General features: G+C 50.8%; 1 protein-coding gene across 3 annotated transcripts in view; it reads left to right on the forward strand.

Annotated features, from left to right (window-relative positions):
- Window positions 1–225: 225 nt before the first annotated feature.
- Window positions 226–17700, forward strand: part of AKAP1 (A-kinase anchoring protein 1) — a 33521-nt gene continuing 16046 nt past the window's right edge. The window contains exon 1 of one of the 3 annotated variants that reach the window (XM_006729839.3): window positions 226–352. The gene's annotated coding sequence lies outside the window, so the exon portion shown is untranslated. Of the gene's footprint in view, window positions 353–427; window positions 582–1788; window positions 1938–17700 lie in introns of those variants that run through there. The other 2 variants (XM_081805253.1, XM_081805255.1) reach the window with 2 other exon arrangements.

Genomic DNA, 17700 nt, shown 5'->3' on the forward strand with positions numbered 1-17700 from the left:
GGGGAGCAAGGGGAGCCCTGCCCCTCACCGGCCCCTCCGGCTTTTCCAGGGGGCTGTCCGCGACAAGGCACGCAGATGGCCTAACTGACGCCGGGAGACCGCCCAAAGCCGAGGCAGGGGACCCCACCCTGCGCTCGCGGGGTAGACCTTCGAGATTCCGCGACGTCTCCCCGACTCCAGCCAGGCTGCTCTCCCCAACCCCCCCGCGATTACAGCTCCTCTCGCGAGAGCCCGGGCGAGGCCAGGCTGCGGGCGGCGGCTGCGGGATGTTGGCGGAGCGCTTCAGACCGCGCCCTCTCTGGCGCAGCTGGGAGAAGCGCGGGCGGGAGCGGCAGGCGGCGCGCACGCGCAGGTGAGTGGGGCGGTGCGGGGGCACCAGGGCGGGGGGCGGGGCCTTGCGTCGCGCAGCGGGCACGTAGCTGCGCGTCCTCAGTATTTAATGTCTCTGTGTTCCTCCGGCCTGGGCGAGCACGTGGGGGAGCGGCCGCGGCGCAGCGGGGCTGGGCTGCTGGGCCCGGGGGCCGGGGGGGGGGGCGGCGGCGGGCGAGGAATTCTGCATCCCGACTGTCGCCGAGGACCTGGTGAGTTGGGGCCGCCGGGGCGGCTGGCCCGAGGACCACCTGCCAGGCCCCCGAGGGCGGCGCCGTCGGGCGCTGGGGAGTCTAGGGTGCAGGTGCGGTGTGCGACGTGCGCTCCAGGTGCCCTGGAGGCGGGAGGCTGCGGACGCCGAGCGCGTGCGGAGGGGCTTCGGCCCGCCGCCTGCTGTCAAGCAGGCCCTTTCGCTGCCGTCGCCTGCGCGCCCCCTCGTCCTCCCCCGCCAGGGTTGTCTGCCCGCGGGCTCCCGTTGACAGGTCGCGTGTGCGCGGCTGGGGCCATGGTCTGCGGCCGCGTGGTGCCCCCTACGCGCGTCACAGCCCTCCGGGCCGGGGGAGGCGAGGACGCGGCGCCCGGGCCACCCCTCTGCGGCTTAACTTTCCCCGAGCGCGCACACCCTCCCGTGAGATAGACCCGAGCGCGTCCCACCCAAGGTCGCCCAACCCCACACGCGTTTACTTTTCAAAGGTCGTGTGTACCCAAGTCTGACCCGGGAGAGGCGGCGGCGGGGCGGGCTGTGGGCAGGGCCAGGTGCTCGTGAGGGCGAGGAGGTGCCCCGAGGCCCGCGGGCACCCCTTTCTTCCTCCTGAAGGGCTAGAGTTGAAATGGTCACTTCAGGAACCTTACTCAACTTCTGGGCCCCTTGAGCTCGCTCTGGGTTGCTCCCCACCTAGGCCCAGCGGTGGCAAGCCCGTGCAGGTAGCCTAGCCCCCGGGAGTTCATTGCGGCGAACCTGGGGAAGAGGCTTGGTTTGCGGAACTCGGAGGATGGGCTAGGACACGGTGGTGATTGGAACCCTGTTTCGGGGGCAGGGACCTTTTGAACCGAGTTAGGGTCCTGAGGTCAAAGGCCTGGTGTCTCTCGAGATGATTAGCATTTGCAGACCCTTCAAGGGTGTCGGGAGAGCTGGAGGCTGTCCTGCCCGTTGTGCCCGCTGACTTCATGCCCCGGGGCGCGTGGGTCACGTGTCACACTCCGCCTGCACCCCCCCACCCCCCGGGCTCGGGGTGTGGAGGGACCACGCTAGTTTCGGGGTTATGGGTCAAAATGTGCTTGGGAAGACGTGGTCTGAACGCCTCGGAGTCAGGCTTTCACCAGTTCCATTGTGCCCTAGGGTATAGTCCCTCCCTATCCCCCTCCTAGGGAGGCTTAGGGAAGGAAAGGCGCTGTTGATGGTGGGCGGTGCCGAACCGACCCGGGACTGCTGGAAGCCCTGGGCGTTTCGAGATCTTCCGCTCTTGCAGAGATGCCCAGGTTGGCGGGTGCCTTCCTCCCGCTCGGCCGCCGCTAACAGAAACCCGGTGCTCTTCACTCCAGGTGTAAGTGGAGGCCGCTCAAGCCAGGTAGGGCATATGGGCGGAGCAATTAGGTTAAGCGAGCTGTCTTTTCCCTATTGAAGTGCAGGCTACTTTGTGTTTAAATTTATCTCCTGCCGGGAAATTTGGGCTGCTGGACACCTGGTACGGTCGTATCTGTTGGTTTGCTATCCCCCTCCCCCCTCCCCCCCTTTGTCGCAATTACTGATCAAGGAACACCATTCACAAAAAGCTGTTAATTCTGGCAACTAGTAACCTTACTGTGTTGTAACCAAGTGCTTCCCAAATTAGTTTTTCTTTTTTTTTTTAAACTCTCTATTCAGAAAGCAAAGCTTGGACTCTTAGTAAGCACCACCCATCCCCTTTGCTCTTAAAGACATAGAACATCTTAGAAATGAGTAGAGGGTAGCATGAGCATGATTTGATCATTTATCACATTTCTCTGTTTCTGGCATTCAAGTGGTTCACCTGCTGATTATTTCAGACTTTCGGAGGGGTCCCTGGCTGGCTCAGTAGGGAGAGCATGTGAGTCTTGATCTTGGGGTTGTGAGTTCGAGTCCCCCATTGTGTAGAGATTACTAAAAAATAAATAAAACTTAAAAAACTTTCTGAGCACTGGAAACAAGTTATGTTTGGTGGGGGAGCTTTTGTGTTGAACTTTAACCTCTTTCACACCTAACTAGTTTTGTGGGTTTGGGCTATTAATTCCTGGGTGTATTCTCAGACAAAATATGGCTCTAGGATAGAAGAGGGCCTTTTGATCCTACAGATATGCAAATCACTGAAGCTTCAGTGCCTACCTGGATTAAGCTGGCTCCGTTGTCATGCACATTGCTAGGTGATGGCCCAAAATTTGCAGAGAGCTGATCCCATCTAAGCCCTTGAGTGAGACCTCTGAGTCGCTGGAGCCTTTTGTATGAATATCCTTTCCTCCTTCCAGCTGTTCGTAGGAAGTACATCAGCCCTTGGCTACTGCAGGGTGAGCACATGGGTGTGTGTTGTCAAAGGGGCCTGCTCAGGTGCCAAGTGGCTGTGGCTCCAGTATGAGATTGCTGAGCATCAATATTTTAAAGCAGTTTGTTTTGCTCTAGCTGGTAATCTAAATTATTTGTGGTGCTTTGGACCCAGGCCTGGCCATAGTCATCGTTTATGGGTGAAGGCTAGTTTTAGCCTTTACAGTGTTCCCTCTCATCCTAAAGACAGATTGAGATTATATTTTAGACTGGGCACTGTGCCTGGTTCATGATGGCTGTTCAAGCGTTGCTTTTTTCCTCCTCCTAAAGAATCTCTGAGATTAACGTTAAGTTTCTTTTGAATCACTTGAGTGATTTGGATTTTATTAAAAATACCCCTCCCCCTGGCCTCTGACCTGGAAACTTGGTTGGAAGGAAAGCCAATTGGTTTCCCCACACTGCTACCAGCCTCCTGGCTCTAGCCTGCAACAACATGAGTTGGTCGAGTGCACGTTTCAGGGTTTTGAGGAGTGGGCACCCCATGTGCCTGGCCAGCTTGTGCCTTCCAGCCCCTTCTCCCCAGGCCACTCCTTCCTAATCTTCCCTGTGAGTCTAGAACGAGAGGACCTCTCTGTAGCTTGGTCTGTTGTGCTGTTGTGAGGAAGTCAACAATTTGGTTTATGAGTTAACCACCTTCTGTTTGCCAATTCTGTTTTCCTCTGCTCTGGGGAGGCAGAGGTCCTCTGGGCCTCTTGTCCCACTGAAATCCTCTCCTACGGTTTGAGTTGCTAATCTGCGTGGGATGTATTTAAATCCTAAACTTGGCTGTCTAAGGCAAGTTCTTTTTTCCACAGCCCTTTCTGGTGTAATGCCTCATGCAGGTTTCACCTTTATGATCATTTAACATTAAGTACCCATTGTATGTGGCACTCCACGGAGCAGCTCCTGGCTCCAGTACCTGATTTTATACTTGGGCTGTGGAAAACAGGATCAATGATGGTGTTTTGAGTGGGACAGAGTCCGGCTGGAGAGGTAGCTGGTGGGGATGTGAGAACTGTAATTTTAGAGGATGCCTTTTCCTTGACAGTTACTGTCTTGTGCTGGGAGAGTTACAAGCAAATACCTTCCTGATCCTTTAATTCTCACACCTCTGAGTACAACTGAGGAGGGTGACGCTGGAGGTCAATCGGGATAGTTTCAATGGCTAATATAAATACAAATTGAGGGGCAGAGTTACTGACAAGTATGGCATGTGCTTAAACTAGGTCCTCTGGAGAGCTTTTGTGAGAAGAACGAAGGAATAGTCAAATCCGTGGGCTTTTCTCCTAATCTTTCTGTTGCTTTCTAAGCAGATTGTTGCAGTGAAGGAGTGTGTGTTATGCAGCATTTTGAAGACTGGCCTTCAGTAATAAGTAGCTTTCAAGGTGTCCTTCTCCTTACTTTTCCTCCTATTAAATGGTCTTCATTCTGTCTGAATCCTGGCCCTTTGGACATTTCTACAGCTCAGTTTGGTAGTTTGCAGCAATTGATAGTAAACATTCTGTCCCCATCTGCTAATACTGGCTGCCTGCCTTCACTCAGCCCGGTCTTACTGAGGCCCAAACATTCAGGAACAAAGCAGAGCCCCAGGTGAGTCGTGGAAGTAAAAATGTACAGTGCTGAGGGCTCATGAATGAGGCTTGTTTCAACGCTGGGTTTAGCTGGCAAGAGCCCTGGTTTGGGGGGTAAGGACGGGGTGCGGCTTTCAGGGCTGAAACCTGGCAGTGGTTCTAAACCCTTCTGGGGTCTCAGTTTCTTCAGCTGGTTAAAAGGAGGGTTGGTCAACATGAATCAAGGGTGTTGAGATTCTGCTCCTTAGAGTGCCTCTGGGCTGCTGCGGGGTGGAGTTACCTGCAGGGGTGTGTATGGGGAGGGGTGTGTTTGGGCTAGGAAGCAGGGCTCTGTGGATAGTGTAAGTCAAAGACTAAAAAAATGCCACAGTCCACTGTTTTAAGTGCATCTCAAGTTCTCTTAGCTCTAAGATGCTACAGTGCTAAATATTTTTTAAGTTTTTAATTTATTTAAGTAATCACTACACCCAGCATGGGACTTGAACTCCCGACCCTGAGATCAAGAGTTGCATGCTCCTCCCTGATCCAGTCAGGCACCCCTTATTTTTTTATTATATCTCTATTCTTATCTCCTAAATCTATCCTTAAGGGAGAGGGTCTAGAGCTGCCTTGCCCTATAGGGTAGCAACTAGTGATGTGTGTCTGGTTCAATTTAAACTTAAGCATCAGGGGCGCGTGGGTGGCTCAGTCGGTTAAGCGTCTGTCTTCGGGTCGGGTTGTGGTCCCAGGGTCCTGGGATCTAGTCCCAGGTCGGGCTCCTTGCTCATTGGGGAGTCTGCTTCTCCCTCTCTCTCTGCTGCTCCCCCTGCTTGTGCTCTCTGTCAAATAAATAAAATCTTTAAAAAAAAAAATAAAACTTTTGAGCATTAAATACAATTTAAAAATCCATTCCTTGGTGACATTAGTCTCATTTCAAGTGCTCAGTATCTTCATGTGGCCAGTACTGGACAGTGCAGGCCTAGAACATTTTCACCATCACAGAAGGTTCTAGTTGGACAGCACTGGTCTTAGCTTTGGTCCAACTGTAAAAGCTTAATTGCCTCACCTTGTAAGGCATCACATGTTTGGGCTTAGTCCTCTAGAGTCCACCAATCCACAGCTTTGGTGACAATTATTTATCAGCTCTATCTATGGCATGTTAAGAAGCAAGTTCTGGTTTGCCAGTTTGGAGGGCAGTGACCAATTAAGAAATGGTTCTCGAGAGGAGCATGGTGAGGAGTCTGGGGATGGGAGCACTGAATCAGGAGGGGCAGATGCTAAGTCCTCAGAAAGCTGTTTTGGTTTGAAAACTTACTTATTATCTTAAAGGCCCTTGCTGGTTGTCTAAGGCCACTGTCCTTGGTCTTCAGATGTCAGCAGATTTGCTACTTGGTCCTTCACTCACCCACCTGATGGCTTCCTGCAGGATCCCACTGGGAGACCAATGCTGAACCAGATTTGCAGACACCTTACAAACAAGCGTCCTTTTCATTCTGCCCCTCCAGTCTATCTGGGTGTTAGGAGGCCTATTTCTTTCTTTCTTTTTTTTTTTTAAGATATTTATTTGTTTGTTTGTTTGTTTGTTTGACAGAGAGCACAAGTAGGCAGAGCGGCAGGGAGAGGGAGAAGCAGGCTCTCCGCTGAGCAGGGAGCCGGATGTGGGGCTCGATCCCAGGACCTCAGGATTATGACCTGAGCCAGGCGCCCCAGGAGGCCTATTTTTATGAAGACTTTGGGAAGAGTTGGGCCACAGTGGTGGTCCTGAAGTGTTGATGTGGGGCTAGCTTTGGGGAGTGAGCTTTATTTCCAGATACCCCCTCATCTAGTCCTGGGCATGCCTGCTCGACTGGCATATAATGTGAGAGCTCTCTTGTCTTGGAGCCACCCAGCACAGGATGCAGAACAGGTACCTGTTAAGCACCTGCTGTATACCTGGCATCTTAGGAGGGTCTTTTTTTTTCCCCCCAAACCATAGTTGACCCTTGAACAACGTGAGGGTTAGGGGAACCAGCCTGCACCCCCTCCTCCCCCCCGTCCCATCCTGTGCAATTAAAAAAAAAAAAAAAATCCACGTAGAATTTTTGACTCCCCAGAAACTGAACTAACAGCCTAACGCCAACTAGAAGCCTTATGGGAACATAGTAGTCAAATGAACACATATTTTGTATGTTATGTGTGTTCTATACTGTATTCTTTTTTTTTTTTTTTTTTTAAGATTTTATTTTTTGACAGAGACACAGCGAGAGAGGGAGGGAACACAAGCAGAGGGAGTGGGAGAGGGAGAAGCAGGCTTCCCGCGGAGCAGGGAGCCCGATCACGGACCCTGGGATCACGACTTGAGTCAAAGGCAGACGCCCAACGACTGATCTACCCATGCGCCCCTGTACTGTATTCTTACAAAAAAGTAAGCTAGAGAAAAGAAAATGTTAAAATCATAAGGAAGAGAAAACATTTACAGTAATGTACTATGTCCCAAAATCTGCATACAAGCAGACCCATGCAGTTCAAACCCGTGTTCAAGAGTCAGCTGTGTTCCCTTTTTATTTTATCTCAACCCTATGAGGTAAAGTAGTTCTCCTTTGCATGTGAGGGAGCTGAGCCCCTGAGTAAAGTAAGCGGACCCCAGGACGCAGGGCTGCCTTGCACTTAGATGAGGGTTCTCTCTCTAGCTGCTTGCTTAGAGACAGTTTCTTACTTACTGCCCTGTCATCCTTCCATCCTCATCTGGAAAATGAAACTGAGTTTTTAAAAGATCGAAATGATATACCCCACAAACAGTCAAGCTCTTCGGTGTTTTGAGTCCTCAGCCTCATTACAGTCCTGTGGAGGTATTAGTAATCCATTTTACAGGATGTTTTCATTTTACGGCAAACTGAAGTTCAGGATCCTACTCTAACACTCTTGTCTTTCCAAAGTCATGTTTTAGCTCCAAATTATGCAACTTTCCAGTGCCTTTGAGCAGCACAAATAATGACTGTGACTAAGACAGCCTTGTAGGCCTTGTAAGACAGCTGTGCCTTAGGGCCTGGAAACGGCTCTGCAGACTCTGGTGTAGCTCAGTCACCTGGTTGAAAAGACAACCTCAAGTCCCTCATTCCTTGGCTCATAATAATGCAGCCTGTCAGACCTCACATGGAGGTCATGAGACCCATCCCCGAGCCCTCAACGGGCTGTCGCCTGGGAGTAGCCTGATCTGTCTGTGCTGGAGGAGGCACAGATCTGGTGAAGCCCAGCCCTCAGCACGCTGCACTGCCACCCCTACCCCTTCTCCGCCAGCCTTGGCCTGGGACGATAGGTCTGAAGGCTGTAGACCTCCTTCCTGTCCCTCCACAGAGAAAGGAGCAGGAGTGACTTGCCGAGCAGCCTTGGAAGGAGGCCTGCACCCTGATGTGCCTTGAGCTCTGATGAGAAAAGGCTGTGCTCAGAATAACCTCCCTGCTTTGTCCTTTGACTTTGGTGAGGCCCACCCAGCCAAGCTTCTGCTGTGTGCTATTTTTAGCAGGTGGCATCCTTTAGGAAGGCCAAGTACATGTGGTTTCAGCATACAAGCAGGTCCTGGTGCGGACGCTACTGCTGTCTCCCAGTCAGGAGGAAAGAGAATAAAGTCACCCTAGAAACTCATGGGGTGTGGGGGGGGGCAGTGGCTGCCTAAGAGGTCCCTGGGGCTGCCTTTTCTGTTCTGGATCTGTGGCAGAGGCCCAGTCCTGCCTGGGCCAGGCAGGGCCCTGATACAGGCAGCCCAGGAGCCAGGAAACGCCCTAGTTTCAGGACCTCTTGTTGCCCTAGGGGCCAATTTCTCTGGAAATTACATTATCCCATTTTCATGGGAAGTCACCCGACTCAAGAGCAGGCCTCCACACAGGCACTAAAAACTCTGTAAAACTGTGGTTTTGTTGGCAGCCTGAGTACTGGCGTCCTCTGGCTTAAAAACGAAAACAAAAACAAGAGGCGGTAAGAGCCATGCCCCTTACTAGGAATTCTCACTGGTGGGGCCACTGAAGCTGAAGAGATATGAAGGAGTTTGATGAATTCTGCTCCTCACCACCGTCCTGTCTTCTCCCCCTTTTTTCTGTTCCTCCCTTCCTCTAACTTGGAGCTGCCAACTCCAGCCCATCTTTTTCTGATTAAGAAACCTTCGAGCCGTATAAGGCCCTCTGTTGCCTATGGTTTATGTTGGCTGGAGACCGAGGTTGTTTTTGCAAAGTCTGATTCAAAGAAGTAGCAAGGGTGTGTGTGTGTGTGTGTGTGTGTGTGTGTGCGCGCGCGCGCGTGCGCACACACATATGCGTGCATGCACTTCCATTCCCATCTGCTCCCTGGGGCTGGACTGACTTCTTGGAACAGATTCATCTGAGAGGGTGGGGGGCTAGAGTAAGGTCCTCACATTGGCTCCAAGGCTAATTAATGAGTGGTGTGACTGCAGGGCTTCCTGGCAAACGCATTAGCTGAGAACTCCAAGTAGAAAGTGAGCCCCTATTGGACTCACGTAGTATATACCTGCTGATCTACCAGCCAGAGAAGCACCCTATTTCTGAAATAGATTCCAGAATTTGCTTCTGTTTATTAATTAAGAAACTACAGGGGCACCTGGCTGGCTCAGCTGGAAGAGCATGCAACTTGATCTCAGGGTCATGAGTTCGAGCCCCTTAAAATTTAAGGGGCACCTGGGGGGCTCAGTTGGTTAAGCGTCTGCCTTTGGCTCAGGTCATGATCCCAGAGTCCTGGGATTGAGCCCCACATCGGGCTTCTTGCTCGGCGCGGAGTCTGCTTCTCCCTCTGCCCTTCACTCCCCCTCATACTCTTTCTCTCTCTCTCTCTCAAATAAATATTCTTAAAAAAATAAAATTCAAAACTGCGTCATTCAAAAAATTTAAAAAAAAGAAAAAAGAAACAAAACTACAGCCCCTTGTCTCTTTGGGCAAGTCTGTTCTCCTCTCTGGAGGAAGTTGGGTGAACCTGTCCCTCTGCGTTCTCGACCTTCAGCAGGACTTCAGCTCGGTGATGGTGGGGAGCAATTTCTATGGCAGCAGCCCTTCGACCTCATCTTCACCTCCCCCCTTGTTGCTGTCGCTTGAGTTAGCCAAGTTTGTTCCTGCCTTAGTACTTTGGCACATGTATCTCCCTGCCTGGAACTTTCTCCCCCTCTCCTTTCCCTGTCCTCTTAGATCTTGGCACGGCTGCTCCTCACTGTTCCAGCCCTGCTGCCACCTTTGGAGAGGCGTTCCCTGACCATTCTGTCTGAGGCTCCCTCTCTCCCAGGTACACTTTACCAGCTCTTCTCAACCTGGGCTCCCCGTCTAAACTATGGAACACATGACTGAGTGACTAACTCAACTAGTACCCTTCCAGATGCACAGGAGTATAGTTAACTCGTTATGTAAAAGGGGTGCCTAGGCTCAGTTCTCTGAATACCTTTTGAGAGGCTGCAAGTTTATCCCGTTAGGTTGCTGTATCTTCACAGCGTCTTCTCTGAAATGTGACTCCCTTCCCCTCCCGCTATCTCTGCTTTCTGAGGGCACTTTCCACCACCTCAGCCCCCTCTCCGGTGGAACCTGGCTCACAGTGGGAATTAAAATCTTTATTAAATGACTAGCCCTGAGGGGTCCTGCTACTTGATGCTGGTTAGACCTCAGTGGGGTAGGGAGACCCAGTGCCTTGGCTTGGAAGGGTCTTACCATCAATAAGCCCCTGCTCTTTGTGATTACTACTGTTAGGTCAGCAGGGCAGCTGGGGGGCTCTGAAGCAGGATTGACTTCAGTTACTAGAAAACAAAAGCATTACATGTTTGTACATAGATGAGTTGACATATCACTACATATTATACTGGTTAACAAGAATCCTAAAGTTCTATGGTAATAGAGCATCCCTTGCTATTTAATAGTTAAGAATGTATTTTTTTTTTTTTAATTTATTAGAGCGAGAGAGGGAGCACAAGTAGGGGGAGCAGCAGAGGAAGAGGGAGGAAACTCTCTGCTGAGCAGGGAGCCCGAGGTGGGGCTCCATCCCAGGACCCTGGGATCATGACCTGAGCTGAAAGCAGATGCTTAACTGATTGAGCCACCCAGGTGCCCAAGAATGTATTTTTTGTTCTATCAAAGCACTGCTGGTAGAAGGATTTGAGACACAAGTTATACAGTTATTCTTTGAAAGAACAGCCCTTTCTGACGACCAGTCCTCTCCTCTAGAGGCAGCTGCCCTCAGTTCTTCTAGGCTGTCCTCCCTGCCACTTATGTCTGTATTACTAAGTGGGATGCTTTTCCTTGCTTGCCTTTTTTTTTTTTTTTTTTATGTTACCTGATTTGTTTTTCTACTCTGGAAGGTAAGGACTTGACTCATTCCTACACTTTTTTCCTCCCCTCATCTTCTTGATACAGAGGAAGTTAGCACAGCTTCTGGTCAGGCTGCTGTTGAGAGTGTATATTATGCTGTAAATATTGCTTATGGCCTCAAAGTTCTTGGTTTTCCATATTTCCTTTCTCGTGTCCTTCCCCCCCCCACCCCCCGAGTATTTCTTTCACTCTGTTGCCTGTGTCTCATCCCATCTCCAGCTCTTCACTGTGCCTCGGCGGTTGCTCTCAGAGCGCCTCATTGTGCTCAACACAGCAGGTGCTCAGCTGTTCATGCTGCTCCTGGGAAGCACCCCTCTCCCTTGCTCTGCTTCCCCTTCATCCTGGGACTCCATGCTTCCCTTCTTTGGTGTTGCTTTGTGCATGGGTGCCCCCTCCTTTCTTGGTTTACTCCCTTGTCTTGGTGGAGCCCATCTTTCAGGAGCTTGCTGAGAAAAAATGGGGGAGGGTAAGCAGCCAACAAGAAGCAGGCTGACTTGGTCCTAACAGACAAGGACAAGTCCTTCTGAAGGCATGGGTTTGGGGTGTGGCCCAAGACTTGGTGGGAAGTCAGCAAAGACAAGGAGGCGCCTGCAAGCCTTTCACCCTGCCAGCAGAGTATCTGGTTTCACTTTATGGAATAGTCTGAATGAGAGGGGTCTGGATTTGGGCATCAGGTGCTGAGGAAAATGGGTGTGGAACGAAAATCTGCATATTGAATGGGACAACCCAAGCCCTCTTGGCTCTCACAGTGCTGGCATTCAGGCTAACAACCTCTCCACCCCAGGACATTAGAACATTCTAATCTGTGGAAGCTGGCAGCCTGATTCCTGTTTGTCCCCCACCCCAGCCAGGATACTTGCCTGACTCTTGGACCAAAATTGTCCATTGGTCAGTGACAGAGGGTGGTACCAACAGGCCCATTGAAGAAGGTCATTGGTTTTTTTTTTTTTTTGGCCCCGAAAGAAACTGTTGAGACTTGAAAGTGCCTCGAAAGTACGTTCTGTCTGTTTCATTTCTGTGTTCTGCTGTGCTTTGTACCTGTAGGTGCTCATAAAGATTTGTTGAATAGAAGTGACCTTAGGCCTTAATGTGATTTCTGAGCTGGTAGTATTCCACTGTCTGCCATTTGGAAAGTCAGTGTCACACCTGTCACTCTGCTCACCTGAGGTGGTGGCGCGAAGGGCTGCTTGCCTCACACCGTCCTTTCTGATTCCTTCTAAAGGAGTGTGTCCTCTTCATTAGCTTCATTAGCTTCATTAGCTTTTTGGGGGATGCTTGTTGTCAGAGCACAACTTCCTATTTTGGGCAGTCTTGGGTAGTGTTCTGTGGTCATCGGCGGGAACTCTGTGTACCTAGGAACACTTCCTTGGCACCTGCTTTATCACTATCCTCAGAAATCTGTCAGAATTTACTGGTAAAGCAATCTGGTTGCCAAGAGCTGAGGATAAGGGACAGGATGGATGTGACATAGTTGTTTAAAGTTTTTGAAAACCACAGAAACTTTGAAAACCACATTCCTACTCCCCAGATGAAACAATGGGAAGACCTTTGTAGAAAATACTGATCCTTCCCGCCCCTGCCCCCTCCCCCGCCTTTTTTTATCATTTGAAACCTAATGAGACTGGATCTGCCAGATATTTGGTCAGCAGAGCAAGGGAGACTGGGCATGTCACCTTTGTATGGAGTTTTTACCAAGTTTTCCAAACTGGGAGTTAGTTTAATTTGTAATTGAACTAGAGGAGAAACATCTCTTAACTTGAGACCATGTCTAGAGAAGGGATTTTTTGCTTCTGGCTCTTCTTACCTGGAGCTCCTGGGATTGGGCTCTGGGTGTCCATTTTGGCTGGAGAAGGCTTCACTGAGCAGGTGCTCCCACCCAGACGGTACTGGGTTAAGCCTCCAGCTTCCTGGAGAGCAGCCCAGGAAGTGGTCTGTGACTTTTGGACAGCTGATCTACTGAGAACAGGGAGTGGGGCTGGGGCCACGGTGCCTCACCTGGCTGCTCTGTGGGGCCATCACAATGAAGGGTGTGGAGGACAGTATGGGACCTCACAGCCCCACTGTGAGCTAATTTGGAATCTTCAGGGTGCCAACATGAGTCACAGCCCACACAGGCCCCCTACAGATGAAGGTAACAACTGTTTGAACATCAGGGCTGGGCTGAGACCTACATCCCTGAGGCATGGCTCCAGCACTCTGATTCCTGGGCCCCAGCCATGCTGCTGAGGGTGAGTGGCCCAGCTTACCATCGTCCTCCCCCCTCAGGGACAGCACCAGACACCGCCCAACAAGGTAGGCCCTGGCTGTCACAGCATTTACCCAGCTCTTGTGTTTGTTTCCGGTCTGCTCGGAACACCCTCTAGGACTGTGCTGTCTTGTAGGTAGCCACCAGCTGTATGTGGCTATTTAAATTTAAATTAATATTAAATAAAATTTAAAATTCTGTTTCTCAGTTACACGGGTCACATTTCAAGTGAGTAAGTAGCCGCCAATATTGGACTCTAGTCGCCACTTGGAGATCACCCGGGCCTTTGCCTCTTGTGACCTGCTCTGCTTTGGCCGTGTTTCAACTGCTGCCGCTTGCCCCCATTGCCTTGACAGTAAAGGTCACACTTCTTTTGTCTGGTCCCCTACCAGCTCTTCAGCCTCGGCTCCCAGGACTTGTCCTGCTCTGCTCTGCTCTGGGACTTGCCACTCCCTTCTACCCCCAAAGGCAGCTTGGGTTGAGAACCTTAATTTATGTCATTAACCCACCCTTTCAACCTGAGCAAATTCTGGCTGCCTCTGAGACAGGCTTCTTCGGGTTCTGTTTGCCTGCTTCTGAAATTGGGCTCAGCTTGGTGCCGGTGTGTGTGTGAGAGAGCAACACATACACACAGATTCTTCAGTATGTGTTTTGAGCTTCTGGTGGACAGAATCTTTTTTTCTTGCAGCATCTTAAACATATTTATGTGTGAATTATTACATGAGTGAATGTATGTGTGTAGCCTCAACCTGATGAGAAACCAGGAGGCCCTCTTGTGGTCTTGCACAGACCTCTGTGTGTGTGGTCTTCCTCCACTAGTGGGGGTGGAATGGGAGGGGGACCTTGGCCTGGCCCACAGCCTGCTGCTCTTCCTGAATGCAGTGGCAGCAAGTGCTAAAGGTTCTGCATCATGTAGCTCTTTCCTCTCCTTTGAAGAACCCCCTGCAAGGGGAAAAGCCCCTCAGCAACAACTTGACGGGCTGGGCATTCTGGAGATGGAGTGTCTTGGACACCTGGGGATAGTCTTTGGTAATGTGAACACATAACCCTGGAATAATGGAAATATTCAAATTTCCACTGGAGGGGGGCGGTATATAAAAGTCCATTCAGAATGCTACGTCGATGTCACTTCACTGACCAGGCACAAGTCCACAGTGGACTTGATAGCCACTTCACTCCTAAGTGCTTGTTGTTATGATCAGCTTTCCCATCAATTAATTATATGCAGCTCTTTTTTTCCCACAATAACTGCAGCCAAATGGGCTTAGTCACTGGGACCAACACTGTTTGTACTGTTCCCAGAAATTTGTTTTGTTTAGCAGAAGGCTCTAGACTGCAGTAACTGGGTTGGTCATTGGTGCTGGGAGTGAGGCCGTTACTTCTCCAGAGGTAAGCTTTTCTGAGAAGCTGCAGGTTCCTCTGGGAGAAAGGAAAGGAATCCTTTTAGAACCTGGACAGAGCAGGTGAACCTAAGGCTTTGTGGGGCCATGGCACGTGCCTGCCTTCGGCTCTCTGTGACCACTGGACAGCCAGCCAGCGTGCATCTATTCCTGGGCAAATGGGCCTGCTAAAAATAAGCAGGCAGCTATTCCAGCAGATTCAAAATAGCCACTTCTCCTCCCCACCAACCCTCAGGCAGGGCTCTGCATCCTTCTGCAAGGCTTTTCTCTGGCTTGCCTGAGTGTCTGGGGCCTCGGGAGGGGGAGGTCCTGGGGGAGGTGGCTGCCTTCAGTTAGCTTGTGAGTGTGAAGGCTATTAGACCGACGGTGTTAAATGCCACTTATATCTTGAAGTTAGGTTTTTTACAGAAAACAACAACCCAAAAACCAGGGCAAAGAGAGCAACTCAAGAGTCTGTTCCCAGAGAAGGAAGGTAGGCTGAAGCGTGCACATCTGTGCATGTGGGCCTATGTGTGAATGCACAGGTCAAGGCGGCCCTGTCTGAGGATTCAGGAAAGGTTGGGGCCTCTTAGAGCACCTGTCTAGGCCTATCAGACAATGTAAAGCAGGGAAAACGGCACCCTCCTGATTCACAAGAAGTCTGAGGTGAGATTGGCTCCGGTAAGACCCTTGGAAGTGAAGGGCTGAGGAAGGGAGGGACTTCTCATGACTGGGGGGATGTGGGGGCTTCAGTCACCTGGCGCTCCCTGAGCAGTACCTCCAGGCAGTGGTGCCTTCAGTGAGACCCCCCGAGGCTCCTTTGGATGGGGCGGCTGCTGATCCTATGGGCTCTTGGCTCTTGGCTCTGTTCTTGGTGGAGATGGCTAATATCTCTAATCACAGCCCCCAGGTAGCAAGGAAGAAAACAAAGCAACCCTTCTGTCTGGGGATCTCATACCTCTTCCCTCAATTTGTGGGAGCACTTGAGTTGGGCACTTCCTGTCCCCAGAAGTCCTCATGGAGAAAAGGGCTTTCCCTGGAGGAGCAGGGATCCTTTTGGCTCTCCAGCTCTAGTGGGAGCTGGGGGGAGTGGTGGGCACTGGGGATCCAGGTGGGGCATTCAGTATTCTCTGGGTTGGGTGATGCCGTGTCAGGGTACACTTTCTTGGGGGCCCTCGTGCCACAACAGCAGGAGGCATCCGCCTTGGAACTGCTGCCAAAACTGTTTCCCGAGCTGTAATTAGCCATGTAGCTACAGCTGACTGTCTTTAGAGGGCTGTGGAGGGTGGGTTTGGGGGCTCAGAGCCTCCATCCCTGGGGAACGAGTGGGCCGGGGTGGGGAGGGTTAGGTGGGTGAGTGGGTGGAGGTATCCTGACAAGCTGCAGAGCAGTGTTGTGGCCCCAGGTGACTGGTCCTGTGCTCGGTGTGAACTAGGTCCGGGAGAAGAAGGGATGAAGTGGGGGCTGGGGGACAGTGACACGGGGGGCCAGGGTATGGGTTGTAGTGTGGATCAACAAGGGTGCAGGACCAAAGCCAGGCTGGGAGGGTATGCCTGAGTGTGGGCCTCTGCCTTATAGCTGGTTCCTGGAATCTCCAGAGGTGAAACGGGGGTCAACTGCTGGGTCCTTAGGATCAACTTCTAGTACCAAGGGGGTGAGAGGCACTTTGTATCTTGGGTAGCAACTCCCTCCTTACACACCTCAATTTGAGTTTGGCCTTGGGCTTTTGGTGTGTAAAACAGGAGACTGCCGTCTATGGGTTGTTAAGCCCTAGGATTCTTTATCTTCCTCTCTACCCCATTGCATGGAATCTTGTTCCTGAGATCAGAGAATTGGTAGAAGACCATGGGAATCGTAACTCTAAACCCTGCTGAAATGAGATCGTCTAGTTAGTAAGGAATCGGAATCTAAATTGACTGGCAAGAGGAGAACCCAGGTTGAGACGCAGCCACACTTACTGTTGCAGGTCACCTGTTGGGTGGGACTGATCTGACTGTAGGCCATGTCACAGGCATACTGCCTTATCCTGAGAGCACCCTTCCCCCAAAGCCTCTATCCCTTCTCAGATTTTATTTTTATGCGGAAGACGTTGAATACAAAGCAAATACCCTAATGTAATCTACCACTTCTTGGGGTTTGTGCACCTTGTTCCAGGAAAGTGGTTCTCCAGCTTGAGTGTACATTGGAATCACCTGGGTTGGGGCACCTGGCTGGCTCAGTCAGTGGAACGTGCGACTCTTGGTCTTGGGGTTGTGAGTTGGAGCCCAATGTTGGGTGTAGAGATTACTTAAAAAAACAGAAAAATCTTAAACACCACCCCCCGACCAAACAAACCAAAAACCTGGTACCTTGGTCTGACCCTCAGAGATTATGATTTCATTGATTTGGGTGCCACCTCGGCCTTGGGATTTTAAAAACTTCCCAAGTGATGCTGTGTGCCACTAAGTTGGAGAACCACTGAGAGAGAAGTTTAAATCTCTCTCCCCAAAAGGAAGAGATTTTTATCTTAGATTAGCAGATAAGATTTTTATCTTTATATTAGCAGATAAGAAAAAAACGACTGGAACTAATAAATGAGGTCAGTAAGGTTGTAGGATACAGGATCAATGCGCAAAACCGTTTCCTTTCCTACAACTGAAAGGCTTGGCATGTATCCTTCCTGGTTTTTCAGTAGGATTATGTGGACATAGACGTTCCATGTAGGGTGGTCTACAGCTTTTATTTTCTGTGTCACAGCAGTTTTTCCACGTCCGTACGTGAGCTCAGCCTACTTCTCTATCACTTATGTGGAATAGAACCCGAGTTCAGGTCCTTGGCTGTATGACCTTGAGCTTTTTTTTTTCTTTTTCTTTTTGAGTATTTAAGTAATACCTACACCCAACTTGGGGCTCAAACTTGTGACCCCAAGATCAAGAGTCGCATGCGCCACTGACTGAGCCAGCCAGGCGCCCTGACCTTGAGGTTTTTTTGTTTTGTTTTAATTTAAGCAGACTTCATGCCCAACATGGAGCCCAGCTCGGGGCTTGAGCTCAGGACCCTGAGATCGAGACCTGAGCTGAGATTAAGTGGAACGCTTAACCGACTGAGTCACCAGGCGCCCTGCCGACCTTGAGCTATTTTAACCGTGATGATGGCAATACATTCCAGACCAGGTGGTTGAGGATTAAGTGATACAAGGGAGAGCATCTAGTGAGGTTCTGTGTTTGAATGTGAAGTTGTGAGGAGTGTCATCGAACTTTTTGCCTAGAGGGATTGATAGGATCTTCTGAGCCTGGCCACTGCTTAGCTCTGCTTG

The sequence above is a fragment of the Leptonychotes weddellii genome, chromosome 15 (genome assembly GCF_054177405.1).
Source record: "Leptonychotes weddellii isolate Sample4059 chromosome 15, ASM5417740v2, whole genome shotgun sequence".
Lineage (NCBI taxonomy): Eukaryota > Metazoa > Chordata > Mammalia > Carnivora > Phocidae > Leptonychotes > Leptonychotes weddellii.